Raw genomic sequence first — 20,513 nt, forward strand, 5'->3', positions numbered from 1 at the left:
AACGGGGCCCCACTGAGGACTTCCAGGAGGGAAGTGGCCACCAGAGCTGGTTTGTAGCAGCCCTGAGCACTGAGCACAGAGGCCAAAGCCCACTGACAGCAGGGCTGACCCAGCCAGGCCGCCCCAGGGCAGCGATGGGTGGGAGGAACACGTAAAGGACAGGCTGGAGAGGCATTTTACAACTAGAACTGAGGGGCATGAAGAAAGAGGGTTACAGAGTGGCTCTGAGGTCTCTGTTGCTGACAACATCTGAAAGCACCTCCTAAGCTGGAGTGATGTGCTCATCATGGGACGGGGGCATGGGAAAAACCCACAGCACTGTGTACTTTCGGGGTATTATAAACACAGAGACACCAAACAAAAACAAAGGAGAAAAAAGAAAACATTTCGCATAAGCACATTTTCATGATGCCACTATATGTTTGACGGTACTATTATTCGGTCATTCTGACAGTCTGTCATTTCAGATAATTGGTTTTCCAAAGTGAATTCAAAGCTTCAAATTGGAAGCAATAAAAATCAGTTAACAGCATTTCAGAGCAATTAACAACCGCTCCTGGGCTTATGAAGAAGGATAGAAAACACCAGTTGCATTGCTTTTCCACAAAGCAGTCTGATGACAATTTAAAATGGAAAAATCTACTATTAAGTAATATGACTACTTTTCATTCAGTAACATTTTTAAAGCCAATAATAAAAATAAACTATCAAAGTGCTGGATACTTACCTTCTTCATAATTCACAGAAACTGTTACAGAAGATTGATTATCATCTTACTGTTCACTTTGTAAAGCCATCAGTAAGTGGAGGCTTTGACGTTCTAATTATTATGTTGAAAAACAGAAACATGTTTTACAGAATTAATGAATTTGAAATAAACTTACCATGTCTTTTTATTCATTGTAAGCTCCATTATCATGCACCTACAAATAATCAAAACAGCTTTACAGGCATCAGCTTGTTCTCTTAAGAGCATGGGAACTTCAGGACATGGTTCCAACAAAAAGACGTTAGCTGCATTTGTCAAAAATACCTTGAAATCAACAAATTTTACAGTAAACATATAAATGGAACTAAACACATAAATCTGAACAAATTTTTCTTAAAGATAATGATATTAATTTCCCTCTACTAAACAATCACCTTGGAGTCATTTCAACTAAGGCAAGTGGTACCAACACATACTCAAGATTTTTTAAAATGCTTCTCTTAGAATCACCTGACACACTTGAAAGACCTTTCCTAGAAAAAAATTATTAATACAAATTAATAGTGCAACTTTAGAAAATTTATGAATCAGAAAAGTTTCTGAAGACTTCTTTTTACATTACCTCAAAAGAAAAGGGGAAAACAGTAAGATAGGATCACTGCTTCTGGGTGAGAAATTTTGGGGTCGGGGACGGGGAGAGGAAGAGGAGCAGTGGTCAGACAGTGGCTGGGAAAAACCATCTGATTGCTGTGAAATCTCCCAGCACATGAACTTTGCAGGTAGGAAGCACGGCCAGCACCACCCAACACGGGCGCAGATCTCTAGTAGCTGTAGGGAGGCAGGAAACCGGCAAGGCCACATGGTCAACAGTACAGAGCTTCCAGGTGCATATACCTTGACTAGGAGAACGATATTAGGCAGTAGGATATAAAACCTATGTGAATTCTTGAGATAAAAACAGATTTAAAAAAACTTAGATGACCAGCCAACAGCTCTACACTCTACCTCAGACCTTTGGGGTACAAGTTCCTGTCAGGGGTGTTTCAGTAGAAAATTGTGAGACGCACAGATGTGGCCTGTTACGTAGTCGTAAGTGACTGCTTAGGGGCACTACAGTAAAGTTACCACTGTGTTACTACTGACACAGACGACTCCAGTGACCCTTCAGTTTAGGAGACTGAGTTGTCAGTCTGGTGATGAAGGTGGATGGGTACCATCTACCTAGATCCTATGCCTTCTTAAGTCTCCCTTGTGTTCAGCAGTACAAATTCAAAGGATCTGGGAACAAACAGAATTCTCTGGCTCACCTGGGAATGAAATCTATCAACACAACATCTTAAAATAGATGCACAAACGGACTGAAGAAATTAAAATAAACATGCTCAAAAGTCAAGTGGGTGAATTTAGATATTGACAGCCTCTAAGATTATCTTGTGCAAGATTAAAAAGGTGTCAGGGCCTACTTTTCTAGAAAGAATTACTAAATAAGCACTGTAATAATTGGTAACAGATGATAACAGCAATTGTGAAGACTTTCCTAGCTTTCAAGTGGGAAAAAGGAAAACAAAGAACTTTTTGACTAACCAACTCTAGCAGTGGTAGTATAATTTTAGTGGCCACTTTATTTTTTTACTACCCTGACTGAGATCAAGACCTGAGCTGAGAGATCAAGAGTCGGAGGCTTAACCGACTGAGCCACCCAGCTGCCCCTCGCGGCCATGTGTTTGGAAGACGTAGGGCATAGACGATCTGCTGCAAGACAGATCTTTCCCTCAAGGTATTTGGTTTCTTGATGTGAATTGGAAACTTTGCATACTCCCAAGTAAAAGTGAGGAGTCTTCATATATTATATTCTCCGCTCATTTTCTTTTTTAAAAAAGATCAAAATGCCAACTCCATGAATCTTTCTTACTACCATGTCAGTACTGGTTAAGGTAAAAATTAAAAAAAAATTAATACGTCCAAATTGTACCTCTCAACAGCAACTGGAGAAGAGTACTAGCTTATTCAACCTGTACTTGGCCACTTTTTCCTAATGAACCAAGGAAAGGACCAAAGATACTGGATACAAAGAGAACAAACACAGCTATTAGAATCCAAACTAAACATTTTTGAACACTGTTGTGCTACAATCAAGTGGAAAGTATTTTTTCTTGGTCTGGCCAAGTCGATGTAACTCATCCTTTCAGAAAACAAATTAACACTCTCCTGAACCTAGGGAGATACTGGCAGTGGGATGGCTGAGGATGGCATATGGCAATCCACTTGGAGGACAAGGAATACCAAGGGACACAGGCTAGGGACTCCAGCATGCACTTCTCTGGTGAGGGCACAGATTTTCCTAACAACTGGCACCGGAGTTCTTGGAAGCAACTCAAGTAAAATCATCTTCATTTTGTTTCAAGTTGATTTCCAATTATTTGCTGATTTTCACTGAAAAATGAGAAGATTCAATAGTTACGGAGTATTAAACTGCTAATGAACCTGAAAGCAAAAAGGATACCATGACAAGGAATCCTACTGAGAGATGGATGACAAAAGCATGTCATTGAAAATTGGGCAACAGGCAAGCTATGCCTATGCTAGCTCAGGTGGATATGGGGTAGAGGGTGGGCGCCAGGGAGCAGGGGAAAAAGAGGCATTCTGTGTTTTCACTTAGAGACCTAACAACCTTCCACCTAGATGGGAGCCAAGAGGTAATCAATCTCCCAATCCCCATTTTTGAGGTAAAATCCTGAGGTCTGGGAAGATTAAGTGATCAGCCAAAGCTGTTCTTTCCAATGTTCCCAAATGGCACTGGTTCTATTTTATATATTCATATAGATAAAGATTTAAAAAGTACAGCATTTATCATCAAACAGGCAATTTTTAAGAAGAATATTCTTTATGGGATTATAGAATCACCATGCTTGTCTTGCAAATTAGAGTCCAGATGACGGACTAACTCCCCATATGTGTTCAGGACTTGCTTTTTAAGATTTGGATCTCGGTCATTTCACATTCACTGCGTAATAATCCCTCTCAAAAACCTGCAACCGGCTCATAGGTCTCCTTCGACTAGAAAAGAATCTTTACAAACTGAAGATGAGCGGTCAGGAAGAAAACTCAGAATGAGAACTTAAGAGCTGTTTACTGACAGGTAGATACAAATATCACTGTACTTTAATGATGCTATCACAATAAACAAAATGTTCAAATGGACTCCAACCGGAGGTCTTTATGTTTCCGGCCAGCCACGTACCTGCAGCATAGCCTGGGCCCCGGCTTTCCTGTTCTTATTTTCTTCTTGCGTCACACATCCTCTGCTCACTGCACCCGTGAAGGAGTATGTTCGTCCCCAACTGGAAGATCGCTTATGACGAGAACCGTCAGATGAGGTCTTTAGGAGATAAAAACCAGTTAACGGAGGGGGAAGAAGTACATGTTCACATATTTAATTCCTTACACTCACCAAAGTTCATGAGAATAGAGATTTTAGAAGGGCGAGTCTTTTTTCCATTTTGTTCACCACCTCCAGCATCTCAAACAGTGCCTAGTGTTTAGTATGTGCTGAAGAAATAAACACAGGTCCAGTGACTGAATGAGTCTCTAAAACAGACCTTTAAAATGTGTGATAAATTCCATTTGCTTATCTATTCGTTTTGACCTCATGACCAGTTATTAAAATGATTTCACCAATATTAAAAAATCAAAAATTATGGAATTAATATAGATATTTAAAAGTGATATGCCTTTGATTACAAATAGTCTTAAATGTTTGTTGTTAATTGCTGCAACACCCACTTTTAGAAATAATTTCTCAGGGGCGCCTGGGTAGCATAGTGCTTAAGTGTCTGCCTTAGGCTCAGGGCGTGATCCCGGTGTTCCGGGATCGAGTCCCACATTGGGCTCCTCCGCTGGGAGCCTGCTTCTTCCTCTCCCACTCCCCTGCTATGTTCCCTCTCTCGCTGGCTGTCTCTCTGTCGCATAAATAAATAAAAATCTTTAAAAAAAATAATTACTCAGACTAGTTTCAAAACAGCATGCCAGAAATAGAAACATGACAGATATTTTGTTTCAGGAAGAGATCCCACTGTGTCGTTTTAGGTTTTTCCAGCCTCTAGCTTTACCTAACCAGGACGAAAAGTTCCATTCCAGCAGCACTCACTCTGAGGACAGCACCCAGCCCTGAAGTGAGGCTTCTTAAGAGAGGAGATAGCACTCATTATTGGGTTAGTCCTTTCGGCTGCTCTGGGCAGGCCACTGCACAAGACAAGACTGCCAAAACATTCTAAATTTAGTTTCTCAAATGCTATTTGTTTAAACATGTCAATACCAATACGGCAGTGACATTTTTAGTCTCATACGCAGACGTGTGAACATACGATGGTTCATAAAACAACTCTGCCGCCACAGTGAATGACGAAGCTGCCATGCACAGCCGGACCTAGCCTGAGGGGAAGGAGGTGACCAATGATCCTGAAGACAGCCCAGAAGCAGCCTCACTGAAGCAGGTCCTCACGGAACTCAGCAACTGGAGAGCAGCAACTACGATAAAAGAGCCCCACCGGCCTGTGCCCCACTGACTGGCACCCTCGCCCGATCGGGTAGACTTTGCTAAAATACGTGTACTCCCAACTGAAACAAGCGACAACGTATTACCTCTTTGCTGTCAGTCTCTGAAAATCCTAATTTTTCAGCATCTTCTAGGGCAGCTTCTTTTTTATCTGGTTCTTCCATGAACACAGGTTTGTCCTGGAGGATCCACTTTCTGTACACTGGAACTACCTTCCTTGTTACAGCGATGTCACAGGAAGGCAACAAAAACGCCTAAAATAAAAAGAGAAGACTCCCTTTAACTCCACACCTCCTCAGATCACTGTAACAGACGCATAACAGACATTTCTAATCACCACCACCAAGTTCAGACTTTCCTCTGAAACATACGGAGCCAGATATTTTTGTGCACACCAAACTTGCTGAAGAGAAAAGGCATTTTCAATTGGGCCAGAAAATGTCATGCAATTTACAAATAACTTCTGTATTCTGAATATTTTTTTCACAAAAATAGCCAACACGCACGCCTACACAGATACTTGAAGTGGCTACATAAACCATAACAGTTATACAGCCCAATGAATTAGAAATTGAGTATAAGACAACAGACAGACTACTGCAGCCAGCTGCAGCCAACTGTCACTCCTCCGCTAACTCCATGTGCAGGGATGTCGTGCTGGTGACGGAAGGATTATTTACACCACAGAAGTTGGCAAATGCTAATAACTGGAGCCGTTCTTTTTTCTTCCCCTTTGTCTTTCTCTTCCTTCCTTCTTTTTCGCCCCTCCCTTCCACCTTACCATCCCTTTCTGGGAGCCCACATTCACCAGCATACCAATGAGTCAAGACTGTACTCAGGTGTCTGTACTCACTGGTATGCTAGTGAATGCTGCTCGCAGAAAACACATGAAAGAGAGCCTCTGGCCAGCTGTAACACTGTGCACATTGATGTGAACTTTCTTTTTTCCGATTTCTCACATTTATTTGAGAGAGAGAGAGAGAGAGAGAGAGCATGTGCCCAGCAGGGGAAGGGCAGAGGATGAGGGAGAGAGCAAGCAGACTCCAGCACTGAGCACAGAGCCTGACACGGGGCTCAATACCATGATGCTGAGATCACTGCCTGAGCCAAAACCAAGAGTCAGACTTTAGCCGACTGAGCCACACAGCACCCCATGAACTTTTGAACATTACAGACTCTCTTTACACATATGCATGTAAGACTTCTGATTTAATGTAAGAGTCCAAACATATAAACAAAACGGTAAAGGAGAAATGTATTTGCCTTTTGAGTATGAGCTCTAAGGAATATTTCTGACTGAGGGGTAAACACAAAGGAGAGGAACTCAATACTACAGAAGTGTTTTCATTCCATAAATGAAAAATTAAGCTGAGGCTCAGAACACATGAGATATTTTCCCAAGGTTACAAAGTAAGTTAGCGATGATTCTAGGTCTTGAAATCTCAAGATTCAGAGATTTCATACTGTCCTTAATGTTCACGCTACAGGATCCAATGACAGGCAGACTTTAGTGTAACAAGGATTCATGCAATATATACATTTCCATCGATGTCACATCAAATTCCAGAATAGAGGAGTCTGTGTTATAACAAGAAGGTAACATATCAATGTGACAAATATTCTGACTTGTATCTCAAGAAAGATCAACAAAGACAAAGAAGAGTATGACAAACTACAATGGTGTCCCACTCTAATGTTGTTCCAAATTGTATTACAAATATTTTCACCCATACAATAAAGTAGAAATACTTTAAAGTGAATACCATGTACTGCCGCCTAGATTCTACCATTAGCATTTGCTAGATTTGCTTACCACATACCTATCAACCCACCCCTATTTATCCTTCTTTCAACCCATTTTATTTTTGATGCATTGCAAAGAAATCTGCAAACATCAGTACATTTCACCCCTAAACATTTCAACATGCATATCACTTCCTTAGAGTTCAAAATTTCTTTACAAAATTACTTTACATAAAATTTATAAATCAGGAAATGCACAAATGTTAAGTGGACCATGTGATGAGTTTGGACAAATGTAGACAATGAGGTAATCCAAATCCAAAATCAAAGGTATATCATGTTATCCTCCTCCTAAGAAGCAAAGAGAAATGTTCTCTGTAGGAAAATAAGGTCACAGTAAAATCCAAATGATTTGTACAAACTGTCTGGTTAATATGATATGTAGCATGTTCATTAAAAATCAGAAATATGAGAAAAGAAGTCAACATTAACAACACCACAATAAAAACCAGACAATACTTTAAAGACATAGGAGATCAGGATAAAGAAAGTTTCAAAAAGAAATGGAAATGGAATTGAAAAATAAAATAACCAAAATGAAAAACTCAGTGGGTATGGACTGACAACAGAATGGACATGGCTGAAAACAGGATGAAAAAACCAAAGGAAACACCCAGAGTGAAGCACGGTGAGACGAAAGGACGGCCTACTCAGAAAGGAAGGCAAGAGAAAGAACACAATGAAAAGCTGCTCCTATACTTGGCTGCAGAGGCACAAGGAAAGAAGATTAGCAAAAGAGGGCAGAAATGATATTTGAGGAGAGAATGCCCGAGAATTTTGCCAAAATTGGTAAAAGATGTCAATCCACACACTCAAGAATCACAAACAAGCAGGGTAAATACAGAGTACCTTACAGTAAAAGTGCTGAAAACCAAGAACAATCAGAAAATCTTACAAGCTTCCAGAGGAAAAAAGAGACATTTCCTCCAAAGGAGCAACCACGTGACCTCACATGACTTCTCAAAGACAATGCAACAAATATTCAATGCGCAAAGAGAGAACAGATGCCCGGGTAGAATTCAATATCCAGAAAAACTGCACTTCCAAACCAAAAGCAAAATAGAGAAATTTTCAGATACAGAAATGAGAAAAACTTTTACCAGGAGATCTGACCTAAGGGAAATACTAAAAGTTATTCTTTAGGCAGAAGGAAAATAATTCTGGATCAGAGATTTAGGAAGAGATAAAAGTGCAATAAACAGGTAATTATTTGGATAACTCTAATTGGATAAAAAATATATATGCATATATATATATAAAAGAATAAAACTGGGTAAAATAATAAATATGAAAGAGATAATATATGTGTACACATATAAATAATATATTCATAATATGGAATTCCAATACAGATGGTCCTCAACTTAGGACAGTTCAACTCAGAAGTTTTCAACGTTATGACAGTGCGAAAGTCATGCATAGTCAGTAGAAACTGTACTTTGAATTTTGATCTTTTCCTGGGCTAGGTATATGTAGTATGACACTCTCTTGTGGCGCTGGGCGGTGGCAGTGGCTACAGCTCTGTCAGCCCTGGGATCGCAAGGATAAACACCTGATACACTTACTACCGTTTTGTACCCATATAACCATTCTCTTTTTCACTTCTAGTATGGTATCCAATAAATTACATGAGATATTTAACACTTTATTATAAGCAAGGCTTTGTGTTAGATGAGTTAGTTTACGTCCATCAGCTCCTCTGTAAGCCTTCCTGTCTGTCTGCCAGGCTGCTCTCTGTTTATATCCTGCCTTACCCATCTCCGCTCTGCCAGGCTCTTATTTGCTTCTCTAGCTAGCCAGGCCGGCAGTCAAACAGACACACGTAGGAATACCTGGAATGATACTCTACAAACATCAACAGTGGTTGCTTAATGGCAGTATTTTGAGTGATTGGCTTGGGACTCTATTTGTCTAATGAACATTCACTTTTTAAAACATAAAGTTATTTTTTAAAACAAAACCAACACCAACAAAACAACACAATCGACAAATAACCTTTAGAGCAGTGCTTTGAACTTTTCAGACCCATAACCTAAGTAAGACATTTTACGGAAACATATATGCATTTGGATAATAAATGTTGTTTTAGAAGGTTTACAAAGAAATACTAATCCTTAGAATATGCAGGGTACTCTGAAATGTTTCGGTCCATCCTATTCTATTCTATTCCATTATTTTAAAACAATACTGGCCTTTTTTTTAAAGATTGTATTTATTCATCTGGGAGAGAGAGACAGAGCACAAGCAGGGGGAGAGAGAGAGGGAGAAGCAGACTCCTCGCTGAGCTGGGAGCCCAGTGTGGGGCTTGATCCCAGGACCTGGAGATCATGACCTGAGCCGAAGGCAGACGCTTAACCATCTGAGACACCCAAGCGCCCCAAAAGACTGGCTTTTGATACGTTGACTTCATGACCTACAAATGGTCACAACAGGTAAGAAAAACACTGGTAAGAAGACAAGTTTCCAGCGGAGTGACCCCGAGACCAGAACTGCCCCACCTGAAGCTTCTACCACTCACTGCTAGCCTGCCTGCTGGGGGCAGCAGTAAACTGAGGCTGCCCTGAGCACCACTGAACCTCGTCTCCCCTCACTTACCATCTGTTTCCACTGCCTGCATCCTACCAAACCATCCAGGCCAAGGACACTTGCACAGTTAGCCCCTGCCACGAGCCTCTCTGCGCTCGGGGCCCCTTGTCAGCATTTATTTCGACACCACACCCATGGACATCTGACCTTCTTCCATCATGCACTGTTCTCTGGTGCATACACACACATCTTACCTCCCTCACTGAGAACATGAGCTTCCTGAATGCACATTTTAAACCTTAATGGCCTTTAGGCCTAAATATTAAATAGTCTCTGAACACTTTAAAATTGAAAACGAAATCACTAGGAAACAAGTCACATTTTGCCATCCTGAAAAGAACAATACAGAGAAAGACAATTATCATATGGTTTCACTCATTTATGGAACATAAGAAGCGGGAAGATCGGTAGGAGAAGAAAGGGAAGAAGAAAGGGGGGGTAAACAGAAGGGGGAATGAACCATGAGAGACTATGGACTCTGGGAAACAAACAGGGCTTCAGAGGGGAGGGGAGTGGGGGAATGGGATAGACTGGTGATGGGTATTAAGGAGGGCACATATTGCATGGTGCACTGGGTGTTATACGCAAGTAATGAGTCATGGAAATTTACATCAAAAACTAGGGATGTACTGAATGGTGACTAACATAATAGAATAAAAAATATTATTAATTAAAAAAAAAAAAAGAACAGACAAAAAAATCCCGCCCCCCCCCAAAAAGAACAATACATCGTTGACCACAAGAGGGCAATAGAATGCAAATGTTAAAACCCATGCCCCTTCAAGAATCTCTACTTCGTATTTTCACATGCACAAGCCTTACAGTTTAAATTTCACATACATGCTTTCAAATTAGATTTGATGAAGAATAATGAGAAGGTGTAAATAAAATGTTTTTTGGCTTCACGGCACAAAGATGTCTCAGAAGTTCGGTCATAAGTAGTCTGCAGTTACCTACTTGGCCCAAGCTACTTCAGAACTGAATTTAGATTGGAGTGAGGACTAAATGGCATGCAGAATTTAGAGCACCCTCTGCCAGCGGTGCAATGTCAATAATGGATGCAGACAAAACTTTCCATATAGTAAATTAACAGTTTACACAATAAAGGTAAAACCACATCAGTTTAGCATTATCTCGTGTGCAAAATTTACAAGCTTTGTCAATCATATCTAGTCTTATAGTAAGCACTGGCGTCCAAGAGCTTAAAACATTGCTACAGATCAGGGCCTGCAAAGTATGGCCTGTCATCCAAATCCAGCCTGCCAAGTGACTTTCCTAAATAAAGTTCCCCGGGAACGCAGCCACGCTTCTTCGTTATGTGCTGTCCATGTCTCCTTTCTCACTACAAAGACAGAGCTAAATAGCTGTAACAGAGTCCGTGTGATAAACTAAGCCTGAAATACTATGATCTAGTCCTTTACTCTATAAAGAATATGACCTCTATCCTCAATTATATGACCGTGATCACTTGAACTCAAATTAAATGGTTAGAGGTACCTTCCGTGGGTACAACAGAACGCAACAGGGCAACGTTAATGGACAGACTAGGGTAGATTTTTAAGTCCTGGACTATTATGATAAAACAATGTTTTGTCAGCATGACATATACAGTATAGGCTAGAAAGGGATGACACAGCAGGTGTGGGGCTCCAGGGAGCATGCTGCTAACCACGGCCAAAGGAAAAGGAGGGAGCAGGAGTGCGAAAGCCCCCTGCATGGCTTGTCCAGGGATGGCTCAGTGGAGGAGCTGGAGACGAGCAGCATGGGAGGGCTGAAATTAATACGCACACAAGGACACGAGCCCCGTTAAAGAAGTGGTCAAGTCATGAGGAGAAGCTGATGTTAGGGAAGAAAATAAGCTCAGCTCTGGCCTCATCATCATTAAGACACCACTAGAATGTCAGTCAACGTCACCAGGGGGCATTTTAAAAGGCAAGTGTGCAAACAAGAAGCAAGGTCCAGACAAAAAGCTTGAGTGAGAGTCTCACGCCACATGGCTGCTGGCTCCGAGCCCGAAGGAGGCAAGCGTGGAGTTACAGCAGAAGAGGCTCAAGCCCAGAACTTGGTCAATTCTTGGAATCTGGGGTCAAAGAAAACAGAGGCCAGGAAATGAGACAGAGAAGACACAGTCAGGGAGTGAGAATATTACGAACCTTCGTATTCACTAAAATACAAAATACGTGAAAACCTCCAGATTGCTGTGGATTACACTGGGACTTTCATTGTTGGTTGATTTTTCCTTAATGACAGTCTCAGAAGTGAAAGGGTTCATCGCTATCTAGAAGTCTTGCCCCTCCTCGGAAAGCTCTTCATACTGCACATGCACCGGTCACGTGTGTGCACAGGGCTCCTCCCCTTCTCCCCACGGACCACAGGTCTCTGCCATTCAGGGGCCTCACCTTCAATGCGTGTGCCCAGACTCAACAGCTAGTCACCATCACATGCACACACCCACAAAAGAGCCAGGCTCTGTCTCCCAGGGCACCGGTACCAAGATGCAGGTGGCCAGTGGCTCCAGCCCACACCACAGGTCTGCTGTTTTCTCCGCTGCACCGCGGGTTCTGTTTCCTCTGTCAGAGCTTCTCCACAGCAGCACGACTAACATTTGAGGCCTGATGTTCCCTGTCGTGGGCGAGTGCAGGCCCTGTCCTATGCCTGTAGGATAATCACTGGCTACTACCCACTAGAGGCCAGCAGCATTGCCCTCTCTCCAGTTGTGACGACCAAAAATGTCTCCGGACAATGCCCCTGGGGGGGCAGAGCCAGCCCCGGTTGTAGCTCAGGGCTGCTAATCGTTGCCCGGCCTCTGGTCTCTCTCTGCCGTCTTCTTCCGCACTTGCACCTGCTTTCTTGTTTGTACTTCCCCTCCCTTTTCACTCACCACAGTGGCCACCACCAGGGTGCTGTACCAGCGTCATCCCTTGCTTTCCCCTTATTCCCCTCCCCAGCCAACTTTTTCCTCTTACGTCATAAAAACCTCAATCACACGTTCATGCCATGTGTGTTTGCAGGGAAAGTACAACCATCTGCAGAGCCTCCACAGAGCTCCCTCTGGCCCTTGGGACAACACCGGCCTGGGGCTCCTCTTTGCCATGTTCATTGGTTGATGAGTATTCAGCAAGAGCTTTCTTCCCACCTACCTCTGGGTTTCAAGTTTCTTACCGACACGTGAGGATATTTTTGGAATGATTTGCTCAGATATAGAATTTCCCCTCCACATGTAGGAATTTTACAAAAACAAAATCTTAAAGAATCATACACAAAATCACAACACTCCGCATGAGAAATTAAAAGCAGGATTAGAGGGATCATTATTCAGTCCAGTAATGTAGCCCAACTCATCAGTAGTATTTCTTGCAGGACTATGCGCAAAAGAACAAGAACAAGTCTCTTCAATTTCATGAACTTATCACACACACACACACACACACACACACACACACACACACACACACACATACACACACACCTGCGTTAGCAGACGTCAACTATCCGGGAGCTGAAGAAGCCACACCAATTCAAAGTCCCATCAGCCTGGGGTGTTCTGGATCCTCTCCACCCCCACCTCCACCTGGCATTTCTCTTTCACCGTGGTCACTGATATTTACGGCAGTAAGTGTAGAGAGGACTGGGAACACCCTCATTTGATGACTGGCCATTTTGGAAATCTCCTTTTGTGAAACACCTGTTTTTTCTAAAGAGTTGTCATTCCCCCTCCCCAACCCCCATCTGACCTGTAGGCATGCCTTACATATTCAGGGCACGAGGCCATTGTTAGACTCCTATCTTCTGCCACTCCAAGACCTGTCTTTCACTCTCTTGGTGGTATCTTGCAAAACTTATTTTAAAAATCTTTTTATTTTAATGTTATCTTTTGAGGAAGAAAGTTCATAATTTTTATGCAGCCCTATTTATTCGTTTCCTTTTTAGGAAATTCTTTTAATGTTTTGTTTATAAAATATCTGCCTACCCAAACGTTATAAGAAGATCTATTTTTTCTAAAGTTTTATTACTGACGTTTAAAAAAATGTAACAGGGGCGCCTGGGTGGCACAGCGGTTAAGCGTCTGCCTTCGGCTCAGGGCGTGATCCCAGTGTTATGGGATCGAGCCCCACATCAGGCTCCTCCACTATGAGCCTGCTTCTTCCTCTCCCACTCCCCCTGCTTGTGTTCCCTCTCTCGCTGGCTGTCTCTATCTCTGTTGAATAAATAAATAAAAAAATCTTAAAAAAAAAAAAATGTAATAGTCTCACAAGGAAAACATGCAAACAAAGTAGTAAATACAATTCTTTTGGTTCAGTTAAGGGTGGAAAAAATGCAAGGTACACACAAGTTCTGCTAAGAGTCTTAAGTGTCCATCTTCATTAAAATACACAACTGCCGAACAATGAGTTTCCCTTCTACATCTACTCAGAGCGAGGTCAACAATTTACTGCAGATATTCTGCATGGGGCGGTCATTTGTGGAAGCACACCAGAGTTCATTTTGAACCGAGGACTTACCAGGCACTTCACATGCACTCTCTCCTAAGCCACGCAGCTGTCAGAGAACAGAGTGCAGTGAGCCACGCTTGGCAGGCCAGGAATCGGTGCTCTGCAAGCAGCAGCGGTCGGTCCCGAGCCACGCCTGGCAGGCCAGGAGACGGTGCTCTGCAAGCAGCAGCGGTTGGTCCCGAGCCACGCCTGGCAGGCCAGGAGACGGTGCTCTGCAAGCAGCAGCGGTCGGTCCCGAGCCACGCTTGGCAGGCCAGGAGACGGTGCTCTGCAAGCAGTAGCGGTCGGTCCTGAGGCTGCACGCTCAGGGTCAGACAGGACACAGGAGGCTTTCACTAGGAATGTCATCTCATTTAATGATAAGGAAACAGACTCTGGATCAAACACTGGGCAGCCTGGCTGCACATCCCTGCTGTGACCAGCCAGCACCCTGACGATGCTGACGATGGCCTCAACGGACACATCATGACTACTCAGGGCCTGACAGTGATGGTTATGAGGACGTGACCCACAGCCTCCTTGTAGTCAGCCATGGGCCTGACAGAAGCAGGAAGGATGTGGGCTCTGCACCGGGACCGCCTGGGCTGGGACTCTGGCTCCGTGGCCCATCCACGGTCTGCCATCGCCTCTCTGCACCTTGGTGTCTTCGCAAGGTTGTCGGGAGCGCAGAACACCGAGCACACGCACCGGCACACAATAATCGCGGGCTCCACGGATTACTTATCACCCTAGTAGTCACTCCACAAATACTGACTCCAGCACCAACCCCATCCTAGGCACAGCTCCCGGGGTTGGGAAGACCCAGTAAACAGAGCAGGCAAAGTGCCGGCTCTCTAAAAGTTTATATACAATTTGTGGTGAAAGTCAGACAGCAGATACACAAACATCCGTGGGCTGGCTGTAAGCGTGACAAAGACAAATAAGCGAGTTAAGGGTGAATAACAAGTGAGGAAGCATTATTCCACACAGGGCAGCTGGCAGAGGACACTCTGATTCAGTGACATCTGAATGAAGATCTGAGGGGAGGAAAGGAGTCGTTCAGTCATGTGCAGGGACAAGAGTTCTGACCTGTTGGAAGAGAATGGGTGACAGCCCTGAGGCTAGAGGATGTGTGGGAAGGCAAAGGCAGCTCGAGCCCAGAGCGCAAGCACTGAGTAGGAGGGCTGCAGGGAGAGGTAGGATCGGGAAGTGGCAGATCACAGAGGGCCCTGCACGTCCTGACTACGGAGCTCGGAGCACTGGGAGCACAGCAGGGTCGTCACACGATGTACGTTTCTCAGACCAGGCAGGTGACAGTGTGTAGGACAGACAACAGGGCCCAGAGGAAGAAGCAGGAGGCCCGGAGGCGAGCACAGTACCCTGGCTGAGAAGTAATGAACCAGGTTAGTATCTCACCCTGTTTTCACTGATGGGAAAAACGCTTCAGGGCTTTAGGTGAGTGGCCCAAGGTCCCACAGTTAGGAAGAGGCAGACAGGGATTCCTCTGCAGCAAGTACATGCACAAATGCCGCGGAGCAGAATGAAACTAAGAGAAGGCCCCTGTGGCTCAAAAACAGAGGAAGAGAACTGACCTTACGCTTGTGCTGGCAGGCTAGCTCTTCAGATCGTGGGAAGGATTCTGATCCCTGCTTCAATCGGTACAGTCTGGCTTGTCTGTCCCCCCACAGCCCTGCTGAACTGCCCAAGGTTGCCTGATCTAATCGCATTCCATCACCCTGGTTCAGTCCTTAAACCACAGCACCCAACCCCCACAGCCTACTCGCCCACGAGTGCTGACATCCCCACTCCCCTCTCGTCCATGAAACTTACCATTCTCCTTACCCTTCCGTTACCATTCTAAGAGCCTGGCTGCATCCTGAGACACATTTCCACTATTCTGCTGTCTGCCATTCCATGGATTTCTGCATAGCAGCTAAATATAACAGGCCCCAAATAAATCATCCTTTTGCTTCTTCTAAGAAATAACTTCCTATTAAGACCACTGACACTAACCTCCTCAATCTTACCACCAACAATGAGCACCAAGATATCCATAAGCTAATCAACTAATGGCGAGGTGGAGTAGGAAGTGTTTGGACAAAGAATCTGTTAACCTTGATACTGAGAAGGGTCAGCTAGCCAGTCTGTGTGTAGGAAATAAACAAACCACAATCTCCAGAAACAACACAGATATTGTTGTTTCTTGATGGGTCCTGCAAATAACGTGGTACTGGACAACTCTTTCTTACAACAGACTTCCATTTAAAAATCCTCAAAGAAGGATGGAGATAGAAATTCATCGTTAGGAAAAATTGCAGCAGTAATAGCTGTAAGAAAGAATCATCAATAGTACTGAGATTAATGGGTGAAAATCAATGAGAAACAGGATATCTGCATAGTCTCAATATATCCCCCCAGCACGTACTTCTAATTACAAAAGAGAAAACAGTAACTTCACAGTGGAGAAACCTGGCCAGCACCTTAAACCAAATGATCCAAGTGCAAATCACCTGTAAAAAGGAGTCGCCTCATCATCACAGACTTCCCGATAAGCTGTGCTGTGACGGCTTCAACAGCCTGGCTGTCGTACTCTTGCCAACAACACACAACGTCAATATAACCATGAAAAAAACCCCAGACCAACCCCAATTGGCAGACACGGTACAAATAACCAGCCACTATTCTTCAGAAGTGTCAAGTTCATGAAGGACATAGACAGACTGAGGAACTGTCCCAGATTAGAGAAGACGTAAGGAGACCGTGAACAGCCACACGGTATCCTAGACCAGGAAAGGGATGGTAAGTGGGACACCTGTGGAAATTTGAGTAACATCTGTAGATCAGTTAATAGCACTGTATCCATGTTAAGTTCCTGGTTTCAATTACATACTATGTTTATGAAAGTTTCAACATTTTAGGGGAGCGAGGTGAAGAGTATGCAAGGCTTCTGTCAACTATTCTTCCAACTTTTGATACATATTGAGAATCAAAAGAAATTCGCAGACTGATTGTTCCATAACCGTGGTAACAACACCCGTAACACCCACCAGAACCGCTCTCCAGCCAGCCTCTCTGGAGCCAATCTGTGGCCGCAGACCCACCGGAAACGGACGGACACTGACCTATCTCCCTGCTGCTCGTATCTGGTGCAGAAGCATCCAGTACATGTTTAACACCAGCAAACTGAAAGTCCGTCCTCATTTTAAAGGCATCACTTCCAAACCTGTCAGAGCGCTCCTCTCTTTGTTGTCTTTCTGCTTTAAATCTCAGCAATGCAGGATTACAATGAAAGACTTACTTTTAAATGAAGGCATGAGCAGAGGCAGTGTCATTTCAAGGTAACACAGGAAACCATGAAGCATAAATGAAAGCTTCCTAAACTATCATTATTCATTTTCACTTGTCATCTTTGAAAAATGGCACCTTTCCTCTCTATAAAAGACTTTTTCTCCTGCCAAGGTCTGAAACCAGTGGTGTCCTTGCAGAGCGAGGGGCTGCTACACGGCAGGGACAGAGCAGTGCTAAGTAGGACCGTGTCTTGGTAACAATGAGGAGGGTACTCTGCACTTGCTCGGCAAAGCCCCACAACACTTTCTCAAGGGCCACACGAGCCATGTCTCAGACCTGGCCCTCGAAGCCCTGGATTCGACAATCAAAAGGACTGGACCATTTCCCCCAAAGCTCAGACAGTCTATTTATACCTGACTAAGCCAAACAGACCACTCTACACAGGTGACTCCAGATACCCAAATTTAATTACCAAAATTTGGTTCATTAGAAAGATCTAAGTGCTAAACTTCAAAGTTGAAATCTGTCTGGTGGAAATCTCTCAAAACTGCAGGACACTGTTTGCTGCAGTATCGATTAGGACGGTATTGTGACGTCCTGGGGTGTCTCCCTTATGGAGACTGGGGGGCAAGCTGCTCCTCCCAGAGAGGCTCTGGATGACTTCCCTCTGGTCCTTTACTTACATGAGCCACATTGTCTTACTTAACTGATGTGTTCCCAACAATATTCTTTTAGGTTTTTTTTTCTTCACTTTACAAAAGCTTATCATGCTGTATGTCATCTTCTGGGACTTACTTTTTTTTTTAATTAAGGTAAAATTCACATAACAAAACATTAGCCTTTTTATAAAGTGTACAGTTCAGTGGTACTTAGTGTACTCACAACACTTTCCTGGAAGACTCAATTCTGCCACGAAGTTACGTAGCTAAGATTCGTCCATACTGCTGCACATCCCTACTGTTCGTTCATTTTTACTTGCATGACGTTCTTGCAACTCTAGCCCGGAACAGACACCTAAGAGTCTCTCAAGGACAAAATCTGCAGTGGAAGTGCATAGAGTGGGCAACGCCCGATTTTCAAGCTGTTCACCAGATGGCTGTACCCATTTACCTTCTCACCAGCAGTGCAGGCAAGAGCCTGCTGGAGCCACCGCCTCTCCACTGTCAACAACTTACTTTTGGCCACGCGGAGAGTGGCAGACGGATCGTGCGGCCCAGATTCCCATCTCCCTAATGGGCGAATGAAGCCGACAGTGGCTGCCTATGACTACTGGCCAGACTTGTGTTCTCTTTATGACGATACCGTCGTGTTTCTGGCCCATTTAGTGAATTGTCTGCAATTTTCATATCAACCGGAAGAACTCTTGACACCGTCTTTTGTTCATTACATATGTGGCAAATATCACCTCTCACTTGCAGCTTGCTTTTTGCACTTTTAAAAATATACCTTTTGATATACAGAAGTTCTTTATCTTAATAAAGTCAAATCTGCTTTCTTTCCTTTTATAGTGAACACTTTGGGGGTATTAAATCTTCCTACTGCAGGACCAGAGACACAGTCAACTCTATTTTCCATGAAACTTTGTCTCACTTGATCCATCTCAAGTGGGTGTCTGTGTATTACTTGAGGTAGGATCTAACTTTGTTGTTCTTCCCACAAGGAGAGCCATTTATCAAATCAGCCCTTTCATTTCCCCAGTGGTGAGTCATGATGCCTCTGTGAGGTCACACTGCCTGCTTCAGTTACAACCCACTGTGTGCTGCAAGCTAGCTCACAGAGGTGTTTGAAGAGCTGAGGACTCAGGAGAGCACGCTTCTATCTCAGGATTACTGGACCATATCAACAGAGCCTATAGCAGAGAGTCCAAAAAGAAAAAAAATCTATGTTCAAAAACCTCCCGAGAATGGAGATTGACATCCAATTATTCTGGTGAGTCCTTTGACTAAGACCTTACTTCTCAAAACTAAAGCCAGGCGTGCGGCTGCCCTCACAAAGCCACCCATGAACTGAGAAGATGCCTGCTAGCGAGGAGAAAACACTATCAATCGTTCATTTCTTGTCCGACCTGTCTTACACAGGAGTAGACAAGAAATAGGTGAGTACATGGACTCCACTCTCTACCCTCCACCAGTGGAAGCTGTAGGATGTCAAGGAAGCTGTTAATAAACCTCTCAGAACAGCAGGTTTCTCACAAGTAAAGTGGAAAAAGGTGAGTACCCACCCACTTGATAAAACTATCATAGTAAGAATTAATTTTGGTAAAGTAAGCCAAGTGCTTCGCACAACGCCCTCCACATAGTAAGCAACATGTGTTAGTGTGAAAACACTGCAACGGACACACACTAGTAATGAATACACGTTACTATTCCACCATACTGTGTTTCCTCTTACTTGACACTCTCACCACCACTAATTCACTTCTCACTTAAAAAGTTTTTACTGGGGGGCGCCTGGGTGGCACAGCGGTTAAAGTGTCTGCCTTCGGCTCAGGGCGTGATCCCGGCATTACGGGATCAAGCCCCACATCAGGCTCTTCCGCTATGAGCCTGCTTCTTCCTCTCCCACTCCCCCTGCTTGTGTTCCCTCTCTCGCTGGCTGTCTCTATCTCTGTCAAATAAATAAATAAAATCTTTAAAAAAAAAAAAAAAGTTTTTACTGGGTGCCTACTACTTACCAGGCACAACTAGCTAGAAACGAGGCACAGATCAGACAGTAAGACCAAGGCCCTGTGGGAGAAAAGACATCCAGTGGATCGGCAGTGGGCCCTACAGACAGAACGGTTGGAGAAGACCACAGGAAGAGGGGAGAGCAGAGCACTCGCCCTAAATGATGGGAGGTCTAAGCCATGCTGGAAACGGCAGGGGAGCACATTCACCAGAGTCCCAGCAGGTACAAAGACTCCAAGGAGCAATACACACTTGGCTTGTTCAAGAACCAGGAAGAGAGCCATGTGGCTAGGGTGGAGCAGGTGGAAAGTTCTCCAAGATAAAAGTCTGTCCCATTCACCAGGCAAGAAAGCTGGCGGCAGAGAAGATCCTGACCCAGTACTTTTGAAAAGGGAACACTGAAATGTCAGAGTGCAAGCCGCCGGAGTGCAGGA

The 20,513-nt window shown here is 43.8% G+C and overlaps 1 protein-coding gene across 4 annotated transcripts in view; it reads right to left on the minus strand.

The window, feature by feature from the left end:
• LOC123786222 (ral guanine nucleotide dissociation stimulator-like) overlaps window positions 1-20,513 on the minus strand; it is a 46,526-nt gene that overhangs the window by 21,281 nt on the left and 4,732 nt on the right. For 3 of the 4 annotated variants that reach the window (XM_087860552.1, XM_087860553.1, XM_087860551.1), the window contains exons 2-4: window positions 5,351-5,518; window positions 3,951-4,088; window positions 885-1,033 (exon numbers count right to left, since the gene is read on the minus strand). The gene's annotated coding sequence lies outside the window, so the exon portion shown is untranslated. The other variant, XM_087860554.1, reaches the window with a different exon arrangement.

This window comes from Ursus americanus, unplaced genomic scaffold (assembly GCF_024610735.1).
Source record: "Ursus americanus isolate L20-20 unplaced genomic scaffold, mUrsAme1.1.p SCAF_68, whole genome shotgun sequence".
Taxonomy (NCBI): Eukaryota; Metazoa; Chordata; class Mammalia; order Carnivora; family Ursidae; genus Ursus; species Ursus americanus.